The sequence below is a fragment of the Varanus komodoensis genome, unplaced genomic scaffold (assembly GCF_004798865.1).
Source record: "Varanus komodoensis strain SLA01 unplaced genomic scaffold, ASM479886v1 scaffold15, whole genome shotgun sequence".
NCBI lineage: Eukaryota > Metazoa > Chordata > Lepidosauria > Squamata > Varanidae > Varanus > Varanus komodoensis.
The window spans coordinates 2,627,279-2,641,456 of NW_025335440.1; positions in this window are offsets into that span (position 1 = coordinate 2,627,279).

The window sequence follows — 14,178 nt, forward strand, 5'->3', positions numbered from 1 at the left end:
GGTGCTGGAGGAGACTCCTGCGAGTCCCTTGGACTGCAAGGTGATCAAACCGGTCAGTCCTAGAGGAGATCAACCCTGACTGCTCTTTAGAAGGCCAGATCCTGAAGATGAAACTCAAATACTCTGGCCACCTAATGAGAAGGAAGGACTCCCTGGAGAAGAGCCTAATGCTGGGAACAATAGATGGCAAAAGAAGAAGGGGACGGCAGAGGATGAGGTGGCTGGATGGAGTCACTGAAGCAGTCGGCATGAGCTTGAGTGGACTCCGGGAGATGGTGGAGGACAGGGGGGCCTGGAGGAGTGTTGTCCATGGGGTTGCGATGGGTCAGACATGACTTTGCTAAACAACAACAATTTGCTGCACCATCAGAGTATCACGTTTCTCCTTACAACTTTCTTGTGCTTGAAAGGACTGCAATACCATTTACACTACAGGCTACACCATTTGTTTTCTGCAAAGTCGAGAAGAAAAGCTACTGAGGAAATGCCTGTGATATGTGCATAAATATGGAATGGCTTAAATGGGAGATGGTAAATGAGAATAGGTATCCACAATCCACCCCAGTGAAACAAACCCAAGCGAGCCTTCTTGTCAATGACAAATCATCCCAACAAGCACCTTTTATGCATAATAAGGCAATAAAGCTTGCAGCCCTAATCTTAGCATGCAGGAAACCCTTCAATTACTAACACCATGCAAGCATGGCTCTTTTTACAATATGATGACATAGTGTCAACCAATGCTATCAATAAGCACTATAAAGAAAATAACCCAAATAAATAAAGCTGAAATAACTGATAACATGATCCCCTCATTCTTCCTCTCTGTTTCTTTCGAGGCTAATTTATAACCAAGCCTGTGTGAAAAATGCAGGTGCTTTACAAAATAGCAAAGAAAAGAATGTGCCATAAAGTCAGTTTCCCACGGAACACTACCCTTAAATGCAGATGCATAATTATGGTAAGGCGTATATATCCCGGCTGGTCGATTACATTCACAGGAAATTGTTACACCCACAGCCCCCTCGAGCCAAGCCCAGAGGAAGCCTGCGACTGCTTGCAGAGCCCCAGTGGTACAATCAGCTGCCCTCTTCCCCATTAGCTACAGTGGTCCAAAAGGTGGGTACAGCTGGCACAGAGGGGGGACCCTGCCAGTGCCACACCTGGGGGAAGGTTCCTCATGACCTGCCTTTGTTGGAGCCAGGAGCAGCTGCCATTGGCACAGCTGCTCCTGGTGTACAGGAGGGGACCTCAAAACCCAGGCATTATATTCTGGAGGATGTGCCCAGTGGGTTGTTGGGAGAGGCTGCATTCAGCTTCATCGAGGGGTTTTTTTGGAGGCTCTTTCAATGTATTTGCATATTTCGTGATGGCTGATTTACATGAACAACATTGTGTACAACAGTGTTGTTCATGACACCTCTGCCCCACCCTCCCTATTCGCCCAATCTCACCCTGCGCAACTTTGTTTGTTCGTTCGTTCGTTTCCCTGGATGGAAAAAGTCCTCAAAGGGAAACATTTTGCTGTTGTGGAAGAATCGAAACAAAAAATGGCAGAGGCACTAAAAGGCATCAAAACTGATGAGTTCAAACCCTGTTTTGAGCAGTGGAGAAATGTCTCAGTAGGTGTGTTGCATCAAACAAAGTGCTTTGAAGGTGATTGAAGTTTGGAAGTGTACAAATGAATACATGCTTTTCATGAATAAATTCCTGCACCTTATGGATACTGCACATGCCCCGCAGAAGCTTGGACTCTGGCCTACTGCAACATGGACCGGGGTCCAGGGAGTCAAGCCCAGGGAATCTGATGGACCCCCACACCTGGGGGGGGGAATTCCTCACACATCCCTAATACCAGCATTCAGTCCCACTACCCTCTCCTGAAATCCTCTGAATTGTGGTTGTAACTGCAAAGAAGCCCTGCAGCCCCAGTCCTCAAGCTCACATATTGCAACCCGTAGTTCATTTTCTCTTGCTGTCCAGTGACTGACTATGCTCTGGGCCTGTGTTGCCATGGTAACAGCAAAATTCACTGTCTTCCACTCCTTCTGTATGCTGACTCAAGTATAGGAGAGACACACGTCTCCATCCCATCTGTAATGCCAGTCCTGAGCCTGGACCCTCATCAGCATCATCCATTCCATTTCTGAAGCTCTAGATGGGCTGGAATGCTGGGCATGGGAGGATTAAGCAGCCTGCATCTGACTCTCATATTGCTCCCTTCTGACTTCCGAGCAAGAGGAAGATGCAAAGCAGCCTCTTGAGATGGCACCCTGACTTTACCGTATCCTGCCCTTTGTGGGACCCGGCTGCTGTGACATTCTAAGCCCATGAAAGCACTTAATTGACCTGACAGCTCAGGAGCTCCCATTCTGAACTGCTGCCTTGCTGAGTGACAGTTCAAAACTCCTGAAAAACAGTTGCTTAACAACAATACAGATAAGCAAGCTGTGTCTGGAAATCAACAAGCCAAGCATGATCTTGAATGACTCTATCAGCCATTCACAGCCATTTGGTCCCAGCGTCAGGAAGCTGCCACATCTTTTCTCTGAATGGAGAAAAGCTGCAGTAAAAAGGCATCCCAAATGATCCAAGTATGGGAGCAGTGATCCCATGAAGAAAGGCTATGCTACCTGGAACTGTTTTGCTTGGGGAACGGAGTGAGTAAGAGAAGGCATGTGACACACTTTTAAATTTTGCATGCTTTGGGGGAAATGGATAGGGAAAACTTTCCTTCTGCCTAGATGAGAACCTGGGGTCATCCTATGAATCCGATTAAGTGCACTTCTCCACACGATGCTTGGCTAAACAATGGCAAACATCATGCAAGACGCAAGTATGCCTGCTGTAACGGACTGGCAACAGCCTGCTCCATGAGCCGGAGAGAGAACGGGCGTTACGAAGCCCACAGTCCTCCTTTTTCTTTTCTTCCTGTTCTCTTTTCTTCTGCCAGTTGGTAGAAGGAGTTGATTATCTGGCTGCCTCCCTCAGACTTTCATCAACTCACCAAGTCTCAGGTATCATCTTTGGATAGCATTGTTTTGTCTGTTAGAGGTGAAGGTGGACATTCAAAGAGCAAGAGTCCACAAGACTTCAGATAAAGAGGGTTTTACTGAAGCTTATTATAGAAAAAAACATATTGCAAAAAAGCCTTTAAAATCTATATGGATAAAAACAGAATGTGTCCAACAGGGCAATTAAAAAATAGAGATAAGTGAACCCACCTGACCTTACTAGACAGTTTTATTTAAGTCCTCTTGGCCAAATAATAGCTTACTGTCCTTTCTCCTTCTCAATAAGACCTTGATTTCCAGCACCTCGACCCCTTCCTTCCCTTCTGCACTCTAGCTTGCTTTTCCTCTTCTTCCCTTCTCTACTTTGTCTTCTTCTATCACACTCCAACCAGTGCAGAGGGTAATATCTTGTTCATTCCTGCCAACTAAGTTTATGTTTTCTAAGATAAGCCTTTTTAAAGTTCCTGTTGAATTTTATAGATTCTTCTTCCCTTCCTGGCTCTTTGACCCTCATTTAATTTTTCACTTGCCTGCTCCCTGGATGAAATGCCTTGTCCTTTACATCATAAACTGAGCCTTTTAACCTCTAAACAGTTGACCTAATAACGGAAACTACCACACACTTGTTTTTCTTTTTGGCAGCCTCTTTTAACTATCCTACAATCAAACTGAAGAACAAAAATGCTGAAAGATCCGTGCCTTCACATCCTCCAATTTGGCTGGCTTTAAAACAGGGTTAGAGAAAGGTATCCAGGCTGATTCATGGCTGAGAAAGGTATCCAGGACTTCTAGCTGTAGTGCCTACACTGTAATTCTGCTGTCAGAGGCTTTCTGTCGATTGGTCTTGGTATGCCGGGGGCTATTCCTGCCTGTAGTGGGCTGTCCATAGACTTCAGGTTGCCCACTGCATGCACAACTTAGGCCTTTGGAAAGATCAGGCATGGTCCTTCTTTTGCATGTAGGTCCTTAATGTAGATGCTGCATTTTATAGTTATGCTGGCTAATAGCTGTTGATGGACTTACCTAACTGCCTAGTTTAAAAGCTGTCTGCGCCAACAGTCATCTTCATGTCTTGCCATAGTAAATTTTGTTAAGTGGATAGAATATATGACTTGCATTCAAAAAAGAGTAATTTTTAATAGGGTAAGCCTCAAAAACAGAGCCAATCCTCCATATAATAGCCTATTAAAAATATGCTTGCAGAGTCACTGTGTAAAAGCTTTGCTTTATTTATCTCTTCTTTAAAAGATGTGACTGACTATTCCCATTTTGTTTGTTTCTCCAAAGCAACAAAAACATCAATTTGAACAGAATTTTGACGAGCAGTTCCATCTAGTGAGCCTGACAGAATGGTTAATTATGTTTCTAGCCCAGAGAAGGTGGCACACAATCAATAATGTCAAAAGAGAATATTAGTGCCTACAGGCCATTGCTGGCTTCCTCCAATTGCTCGCTCTCACAAGCCATCTTTTTTATGAAACTGTTTCATTTACAGCTGGCATTTTCCTTTAAATCATTCCAATCAACAATTTAAATCAGTTTGGAGTAAATGGCAGCTCAGTGTGCTGCTTTCTCTGGTTTACTACCTGAGGTTCTTTTTTCACTTTTGCTCTCCCTGATCCCCTTGCTTTCCCTCCCTTATTGGGTTTATAATAGCTCCATTAAGAATTATCTTCCACTCTTAAAAACACCTTTGCTTTTGAACTGGTCCAGATTACCATACATTCTTGGGGCATAATGCCTGAATTGGGGCTGAAAGGTTGGCATCCAGAAGAGGAAATGGAATATTAAAAAGAAGGTGGTACAAAGCTATGAAATTAGCAAGAGGAGGCTTGTTGAAAGAGTGGTGCTGCTCATGTCAATGCGATGTAAAAGGTGGCGGCGGCGGCGGCAGCCTAAGCGAGTCCGGACGCAGGGCATGCCACCAGCTGCCATCCGCACTTGCCATTGCTCTGACCCTGCAGTTGGAAGACAAGCACGGCCCGCTGTGAGAGCTGGAAGGCCTGGACAAGAGGCTGCCAAGGAGGCCTTTTCCCTGCCAAGAAAGCAGATGGTGCAGAATGCCCCTTGATCCAGGCTGCCCTATCGCATGGAGTCCGGTCTCTTCCCTACCCTGTGCCAGACTTGGTCCCTTCATCGTCACACTTGAATCAGAATTCTCTCCTTCTCTCACAGTGTATCGAGGGTGGCTGGATGCTTCATTTTTCTTTACGGGGAAAAGCCCCTACGGGTTGCCACCACCTTTCTTGCATCCTCCGTGCCAAAGGAAAACAGGGGGACCTGCGCTCAGTGGACCTTCGACCAATTACACTGAGCCTGGGCAGCTACCCAATTGCACTGCCAAGAGCACCAACCCTGATAAGAAGTACGATGAGAGTTCCAAGAGGCAGCAGTCTGGCAGTCGGGCAAGGTGCAGAGAAAGAGAAGGGCACTGCCCCGCTTGGCTGAGGATCGTTGGGAGATGCTGCCTGAGCCAATGATCAGCTCAGGACTGACAGAGCTCTTACGCAGCAGGAGGAACGTGTCTGCCTCCCATTTAGGAAGTGTCCGGGGAAAATGGCAATGCACTGAGCACTTCCCTGCTCTAATTATTGTAAGTCAAGTTCTATGCCAACAACAAGCACCTGGGGGCTGTCCAGTACGCCTGAACCACCACTGCTGAAGTGACTATTTGGTGAAAATTTCTAAGGGTGATCAAGGTAGGAGAAAGAGGAGGAGGAGGCAGCCACCAACCCTCAAAAAACACAAGATACATCTGTGTGCTAGCTGGACAATGACACATGCATACCCTTTGGTGTCCCAACCCTTCCTGTCAGCTGCCCTGCTAATTGCTGTTGGCCAATATCATGATTTCTGGTACTTAGCATATGAACACTGATCTCTTTGCACTTTTCCGCTTCACTCAGAATATTAATGTTCCCCACTCCTGACACGCACAGCCACTGAGATGCTCGTACAGAATTTCAAACATCACTTGTCTCCTGCAGAAGTTGGAGATACCCTTTTGAGTGGGCAAGATCCTTTCAAGCTGATTCAAAACAATGAGAAAACTCAAAACCAGGTCATCTTTGAAGCATCAATGTACCACTGTTCCCATATGGAGAGCTCCTGCGATGCAGGGGCAGCAAGGCAATTAGAAACCAAAATTGAGAAATATGTGTTTACTCACTTTCTAAGCTTGATAGAAAAACATGCATACAGCCCATTAACCATAGACACAGGATTAAGATAACAGCATCCTATCTAGCTGTGATGAATGACAGCTGAGGGCTGAACTAAATAGGATAGACAGTGCTAATCAACACAGAAAATGAAGATTTTGCCAGCTATTACAGGCTTGCTCCATAAATGTGTGTGTGCACGGGTGTAGCTCTGCCGTCAGGTGCTTTCCTTCTGACAGAGTTGCAAATGGGCCACAGAAGAGTAGCTTCCGCTCCCAAAACACATCAGAAAAAAGTGAGGATTCAGTGATTAATCTTGGCAATGAACGACTGGGGTGGTGTTTCCCTTGATGCATATCTTCATTTTGTGCATTCTATGATTGGATGTGCACAAACTTAAGAGGCTAACTGCCTTTTGGGTCCTGCATCCCTTGAGAAGTGTAAACCTGCACTAAAATCTGAACCACATTTCTCCACAATCCCTGGATTCAGTGGACCGTATTTGGAAGCCTCCTCAAAAGTGGGCCTCTTTATCAGAGCCCCCCCCCCCACAATTGCATGGAAGGTCCAAGGGGCACTCAGCAGATCTGCATAGAACCACTTCTGCATTTTCCCCAAAGAAGGAACAAAATGGAGATAGTGAGGTTGCTCACACAATAAAGATGGGGCAGGACACACTGCCTGTGCCCTCCACACAGATCACGATCACCTGGCTGGGCATGATGTGTGAACAGAGCTATTATGTTAGCTGGAATGGACCACCTGCTCCCATTTAAATTCATGCAGTGGTAACCTTATATGAATCAGGCCATTGGGCTATGTTGCTAGGGTTGTGCAGCACTATGAACTGTTCTCTTGCTCCACCACCGTCTTTCCTGCTCCATCCTGGATTCATCTCCTGCTCCAGATGGAGTCATCTTCTCTCTCTGCCCCACATTGGAAAAATATGCAAAAACAATTTGGAGTTTGTGCTGCTATGCTACCTTTTACTGCCCCTCCCGCTGCCTTAGGTCACAGTAAGAGATACAGACCACGTGGTTGCTACAAAACTGAGACTGAAGCTAGATATTAATGGCTATTTATTGTGTCAAAAAAGCATACCTATGAATGCACGCTACAGCTACTTCCATAGATTGGCATGACTAAAATCGCATACAGTTCCAGAAAGTTTAAAAGTGCTCCATAATTCCATGGAATCTGCATGCTTTGGAAAAGCTGTTCTACAGATTTCAGGGGTGAGAGTCATAGATGCCCAAGGTCATTTCAATCCATTGCTGATTTACCTGATGTTCCTACATACAGCGCAACACTGCCGACACTCATTGGCAGCCGAGCTCCAAGCAGTCCCTGATAATGTCGAAGATCAACCCTGGAACCTCCTTCATGAAAAGCAAGCACTCCACCATGGAGTTCTCAGACTTGGTCTCATACGAACAGATAGAACTTCTCCAATAGGCTTTCTATGAAAGCTCAAAGCTCCTGGACAAAATCCCAGCACCAGCTCTCGATTCTAAAGGTTCATATACCTCCTACCTTCGGTGCATTGGGACACCAACACTTCTATAAGGTTTCTAGACATTTCTTTAAACCCCTGACTACCCAAAGCATTTATTTTGCCTTTCTTCTGAAAGGAAAGAGAATTTGCAGCTTGCCCTCCTGAGTACCTTATTCCAAAGCGGAAGCCACTGCTCTCAAAAGCCGTGTTCTCTCTTTCTCCTTGCACCAAGACAATCCAGCAGGAGCAATGAATTAAAGTCATTGGGGGCTGCAGATCTGTCAATTTTCCATTTGATATCTCTAGCAATAGAGCTGCACAATTTTATTGTATCTTCAATAATCTCCTAAAATTGTATCATCTCTTGTAGGCAATCATTAATTTTGATAAAAAGGAAATATAGCAGCTAAAGAGGTGCCTTGCTCAGAAAACTTTGAAGGTCATGACTGCAAAGTATTGTTTTATAGATATTTTCTTCTTCTTTCCAGCATTAGATACTTCTGTAATTTCATTTTGATTTCACAAAAATGCATGTGTATATGTTGGCACTATGACTTCTCCAGAAGGAATTTAAATACCCCATTACACATTCTGCATATCTGCTAGTAAGATTGATAAATATATCTAACACACTAGTGCTAGTATACCTCATATATATATGTATATGTCTCTTCCTTAAAAGAAACAGCAGTATGATATAAATATCTGCCAGCAGATTAGGAAACAGCTAGAGTACAGATAGCGAAAACTCATACTAAGCCCTGATAAGTTCTTATAGTTGAATAGATTGGATGAGACTAATTATCTGGATCCATTTCAATTGGGGTCCAGGGCTGTTCTTGGTCAAGAAGTAGCTTTGGTCACCCTCTGTGATGCCCTATGCCAGGAAAGAGATAAGGGGAGTAGGACCTTGTTGGTGCTCCTGGACTTCTTGGTGGGTTTCAGTACTTGGACAGCTGCCTCTGGAGGTGAGCGCATTGTTCTGCCCTTGACTCTCCAGCGTGGGATTCCTCAGGGGCTGACCTTGTCCTCCATGCCATTCAGTAGCTGCATGAAACTGCCGAGTGGCCTCATCTGGAGCTTTGGAGTGTGCCATCAGCACTATAACACACTCCAAATCAGCACTGTGCTGATGACATGCAGCTCTGGGTCTCCTTTCCATCTTCAGCAGGTGAGGCTACCTGTGGATGAGCTAACTGGTGCCTGGAAGAGACATGGATTGGATAAGGGCTGGTAAACTGAAGCTCAATCCAGGCAAGACGGGGATGCTGTGAGCAGGAGGTTGCTCTGACGGGATGGAGGGAATTTGACCTGTTCTAGATGAGGTTGCACTCACCTTGGCAGAGCAGATTTGCAGCCTGAGGGTGCTCCCTTGAGGCCCAGGTGACTTCAGTGGCTTGGAACACCTTCTATCAGCTTCAGCTACACCCCTCTCTGGACAGAGATAACCTATCAGTAATCTACACTCTGGTAGTCTCTATACTAGATTACTGCAGACTAATCACATGGGCCAGATGGTCTCATCCTATAACGGCAATTCTGGTCCATTTCCATTGTCTGCCTAGATCAGGGGTCCTCAAGCTTTTTCAGCAGGGGGCCAGTTGAAGGGTGCCAGTGCGGGGCGTGGGTCGGAAGGGTGGTGCCAGTGGTGCGCGCAGGCTGGCGAGGGGGGGGTGGTGGTGGTGTGGGTGGGCGAGCCTGCTGAGGCGGGGGTGGGGCATGCGGCGAGGCAGGGGCACGAGGCAGCGGCTTGCCCGCTTGGAGGTTGTTCTCTCCGGGCAAGCAAACTGCTGCCTCCCCGCGCACGGGGCGAGGTGGGCAGCAGCGGGAGCGTGCATGGGCGTGGGTGTGTGCGCAGCAGGTCCAAATGGACATGGCGGGTCAGATCCGGCCCCTCTGGCCATAGTTTGAGGACCCATGGCTTCTATGTTGCTGAGCCCAATTCAAGGTGCTGGTTCTGACTCTACATGTCTTGGGAGCACAATATCTGATGGAGCATGTTTCCCAACCTCAATCTACCTGGACACTGGGATCAAGTTCTGCGGCTTACCTCCACTTGCCACCTCCAAGGGAGGCTTGGTTGGCAGCATCAAGGAGAAGGGTCTTTTCAGTCATGTGTCCCCCATTATGGAATGATCTCCCCACTGAGGCCCACCTGGAACCAACTAGCATCCTTTTGGTATCAGGTTAAGACTGTCTTTTATGCAGAGCATTAATTAGTTTACTGGGGGTCTGTTAGCTGCTTAAATGGATTGTCTGATTAATTCATGCAGGCTACCATAACTTTTTATATGCATTTTAATTTGGTTTTAAACTTTGCATCATAACCTATTTATGACATTTTAATGTTGCTTGTATTTTTATATTGTATTTTATGTGTTGCTTTCCAAGGAGCTCCAACTTTTGGGCTTTATGGAAATTAAACAAACAAACAAACCAGAAGCCTTCAAGTCTGGCAGCTTCTGAAAAGTGTGGGAGCCCCAGAGACATGGCCACTCTTCTCCCCATCCTTCTCAGCACACCAAGGAAAGAAGTACCTCTCCTCTCTTTCAGGGCCCCTCGCTTGGAGTGCCCAATGCTTCTCAGCTGATTTGGCCTCCTAACCTGATGACGCACCCTTGGAGTAATGCTGTAAAGTCTGGCCTCCTTTGCACTGGCATGCTCACTAAACTTCCCCACAGATGTTAAAACTGCCTGACTCAGTGACTGCCCGCCATATCTCTGGGTCTTTTGGCCTCAGTATTTCAGCTGCCAATCCTGACCCTCTTCTTTGGCTGAGAATCTGTATCCTTCACCTTTGAAGGCTCTTTTGCAGGAGAGGCTGCCTAAGCCCTGTATCCAGCCCTAGACACCATCACCCCACACAGCCACAGGGAACATAAGGAGCTGCCCTAGATCAAGGAAGAGCACAAATCCCCTTTGCTCCCCATCAAGTGCCAGGTCCTGCCTTGAGATGCCAGTGACTGAACCCTCCGCGTGCCCTGCAGGTCCCCATTCTCTGAGCTATGGCCACACAACCCTCCCCCTAAGACTGGAAAGAGGGCCTGAGTGCGTTCTCTGTAATGACATTTTGTCTGAATACTAATATGCGCCAGGCAAGGGCCTATCCTTGCAGGAGACCTGCCGCAGCCCCTGCACTGCTGGAGATCAGCCACAGACCAGCAGGCGATGGGCATGCTGACCCTGCTAGGCCATTGCAGGCAACTGCAGTTGTGTTTCGGACAACTGAGAAGTTTGCTGTGGCTGTTCTTATGGTTTGAATTACTTTCTCTAAGGACTGGCGCAAATGTGCATGTCCCTTCATTAATGGAGCAATAAGGCCTTGGGTTTTAAATGAAACAAAACACAAATGTGCGAGGAAATGAAACTGACAAATTCAGCTAGAGATACTGGGAAATGGTCTCTCAAATGTGCCCATTCTCTCTGTGGGTGGAATTCCCTGGATTTCTCAAGGTTTTGACAAAGGCGAGACTTAAGAAGGGCCCTGGAAGAGATTCTTTTTCCATAAGAGGTCGTGTTCCTAAGTGGGGTTAAGTCCCGTTTTTGCGGGGGGGGGGGATACTTCCACTGCATTGACTTTGTTAGCAGCCTCCCCCAGTTTGCATCCTCAGTGCAAGTGTGAGGGGCTCCAGGTGAGCAGTGGAGCTAGCTGTGTCAAAACCTGTCCCTCAGTTCCTGGAAGTGCTCTTCCCTCATTAAGGTGGCTTCAATTTTCTGTCTCATCCCCAGCAGGTATTCAGCCTTATTTTGTATTGATTCTGCCAGTGTTTTTCTGCTGGATGCCTGTGAGGCAAGCTGAGGATACACGGTGCTTTCTTTCTTTCCACATCTCTCTCTGTCTCTGTCTCTCTCTCTCTCTCTTGCTCTCCTTGTCCTTACAAAACTATATGCATATTTTCATGCACATATTTCCATGCATTGTTTCTAATGTACACTTTTTGCACACTTTGTTTGGTTTGCGTTTTTCGGGGAACCTGCATCACTAGTTGCAATAAAGTACCAATGTCAACATGAAAAGATTCCAGAGTCATGTTTATGCTCAGGAAGTCAAATTATTAAGTTCGCACTGAAATGTGAACTAAACTATTCCTGCCTATCACTAGATACAACACCATTCTTAACTAAATTTTGTCCCTGGGTATAAAACTTTCTGGAGCAAGCAAGTAGACAGGAGAGTTGGGTTGTGAGGACAGCTAAGCAGGGACGGCAAAGGCACACAGTGTTTGAGCTCATGCTGAATATCTCTATATTCTTCCTCAAAGGGAGTTGCATTTCATTTGTGCTCCTGAAAAATGAGCATCGTTCCCCCTGACATAGAAATGCACATATTTGAGCAGGAAACAATGATTTAAAAATATGATTTCCCCAATAACAATATGCATTCCCCCTCACCCCAGAAGCTAGAATGTGAAATGGGGGATGTGCAAAAGTATACAGTCAAACACAGAAATGCACTTGAAGGACTGAGTCAGCCCTGGATGTCCCCTTTGCCGTATTGCTTTAGAGAGCCCTGGCTGTATCTTAAGGGCTTGGGAGAGGTGAAAATACAATAAAAGCACAATTTGTGGCCATGGAGACTTGTTGTCCTTAGACTCCCATCAGTCTAATTCAACAGAACAAAAGGTGGCGAGAACCAGTGTGGTGCTCTGTTCAAGAGTGTAGGAGTGGAGTTCAGGACATCCGGGTTCTAGTCCCTTCTCAGCGACAAAACCTACAGGGTGACTTTGGGCCAGTCCTTGCCCCTCTATCTAACCTACCTCACAGGGCTGCTGTTGTGAAGAGAGAATGGAGAGAACATTGTAGGTCCCTGGGATCCTTACAAGAGGAGAAAGGTTATGATAGATGTGCAAAACTACTACGATGACTAATAGCAGGAATGGTAGGCCAAGCTATCTGGAACACCGCAAGATGCCCATTCCTGTGCTGAGCAAGATGGCGCGTATTCCACATCCCAAAAATTTGCAAACTAAATTGACTTTTGTCAACTATTTCACTCATGCACTGCAATAGGCAACTCCTTCCTGCCGTTCCATCATAATAATATGGCACAGTAAGAGATTAAGATCAAAAGAAAAGCCCTGCTGGATCAGGCCAAAGTCCACCCAGTCCAGCAGTCCATACGCACAGCGGCAAACCAGCTGCCCACAAGATCGCCCCAGCAGGATGGGTGCAAGGCCTCTTCAGCAACTGCAGTATGCAAGCGCAGCAGCTCTGGCCAAGGAGGGAGCGCATGGCCAGCTAGGCTAGGAGCCACGGACAGCCTCCTCCTTCATGAATCTGTCTGATCTTTTCTGAAAGCCACCCGGACTGGCAGCCATCACCACTTCCCGTGGCAGCAAATTCCACAGTTGAACTATGCCAGATTACCAGCAGGACGGCCATGTTCTAGCTTCATGGAAAGACAGAAGCAATATAAGCTACCCTGCTCGACACAGAAAGAACAAGTTTTAATGAAATTCTTTATTTTTATTTATTTATTTAGGAAATTTATAGACTGTCCATCACTCTCATCTCTGGGTGGCTTACAACATTATTCTAAATGCTAAATAAAATAAATTAGCTATTCCACGAACTGAGCATAAAACTGACATATTTAAAATAAATTAAATAAATCATATACAGTTAAAATTGGTTGATGTTAAAATATTGGTTAAATAAAAAGGTCTTGACCTGGCACCGAAAAGCATATAATGACGGCACCAGGCGGACCTCTCTGGGGAGCACATTCCATAGTTGAGGCGCCACCACAGAGAAAGCCCTCCTCCGAGTGCTCTGTCTCCTGACCTGTTTCAAAGAGGGTTCCTGGAGGAGGGCCTCTGCTGCCGATCTTAGGGGGTGGGAGGGCATATAGGGAAACATGTGTTCCTTTAGGTATCCTGGTTCCTAGCTGTTTAGGGCTTTATAGGAAATAACCAGCCCTTGAATTAAGCCCGGACTTCGATGGGAAGCCAATGGAGCTGATAGAGGACTGGGGTCATATGAGAACAATGCCCAGTCCCTGACAGCATCCTGGCAGCTCTGTTTTGAACCATCTGAAGTATCTGGACCATCTTCAAGGGCAGCCCCATGTAGAGTGCATTACAGTAATCCAAGTGGGAAGTAACCAGTGCGTGTGTCACTGTTGCTAGGCAGTTCTCCTCCAGGTAAGGACGCAGCTGATGGATCAGCCAAAGCTGAAGGAAAGTGCTCCTCACCACCGCTGTCACCTGGGTTTCCAGGGACACCTCCAGGTCGAGGAGCACTCCCAAGCTGCAGCCCCTGTCCTTTAGAGGGAGTGCAACCCCATCCAGGGCAGGGCCCAAGTCTCTTACCTGGAAACTCGAATCACCTACCAACAGGACCTCCATCTTATCTGGATCAAACTTCAGTTCTAGCTTTTTTAGCTGAAAAATTATAGCTGAATGTGAGTGAGTAACCAGTGCCAAAAAACCTAAAGAGTAATGCTGGTTCTTTAATGTACATATACACATGCGCATACATTTCTCTCAGGCATGTTGTAACACCCATT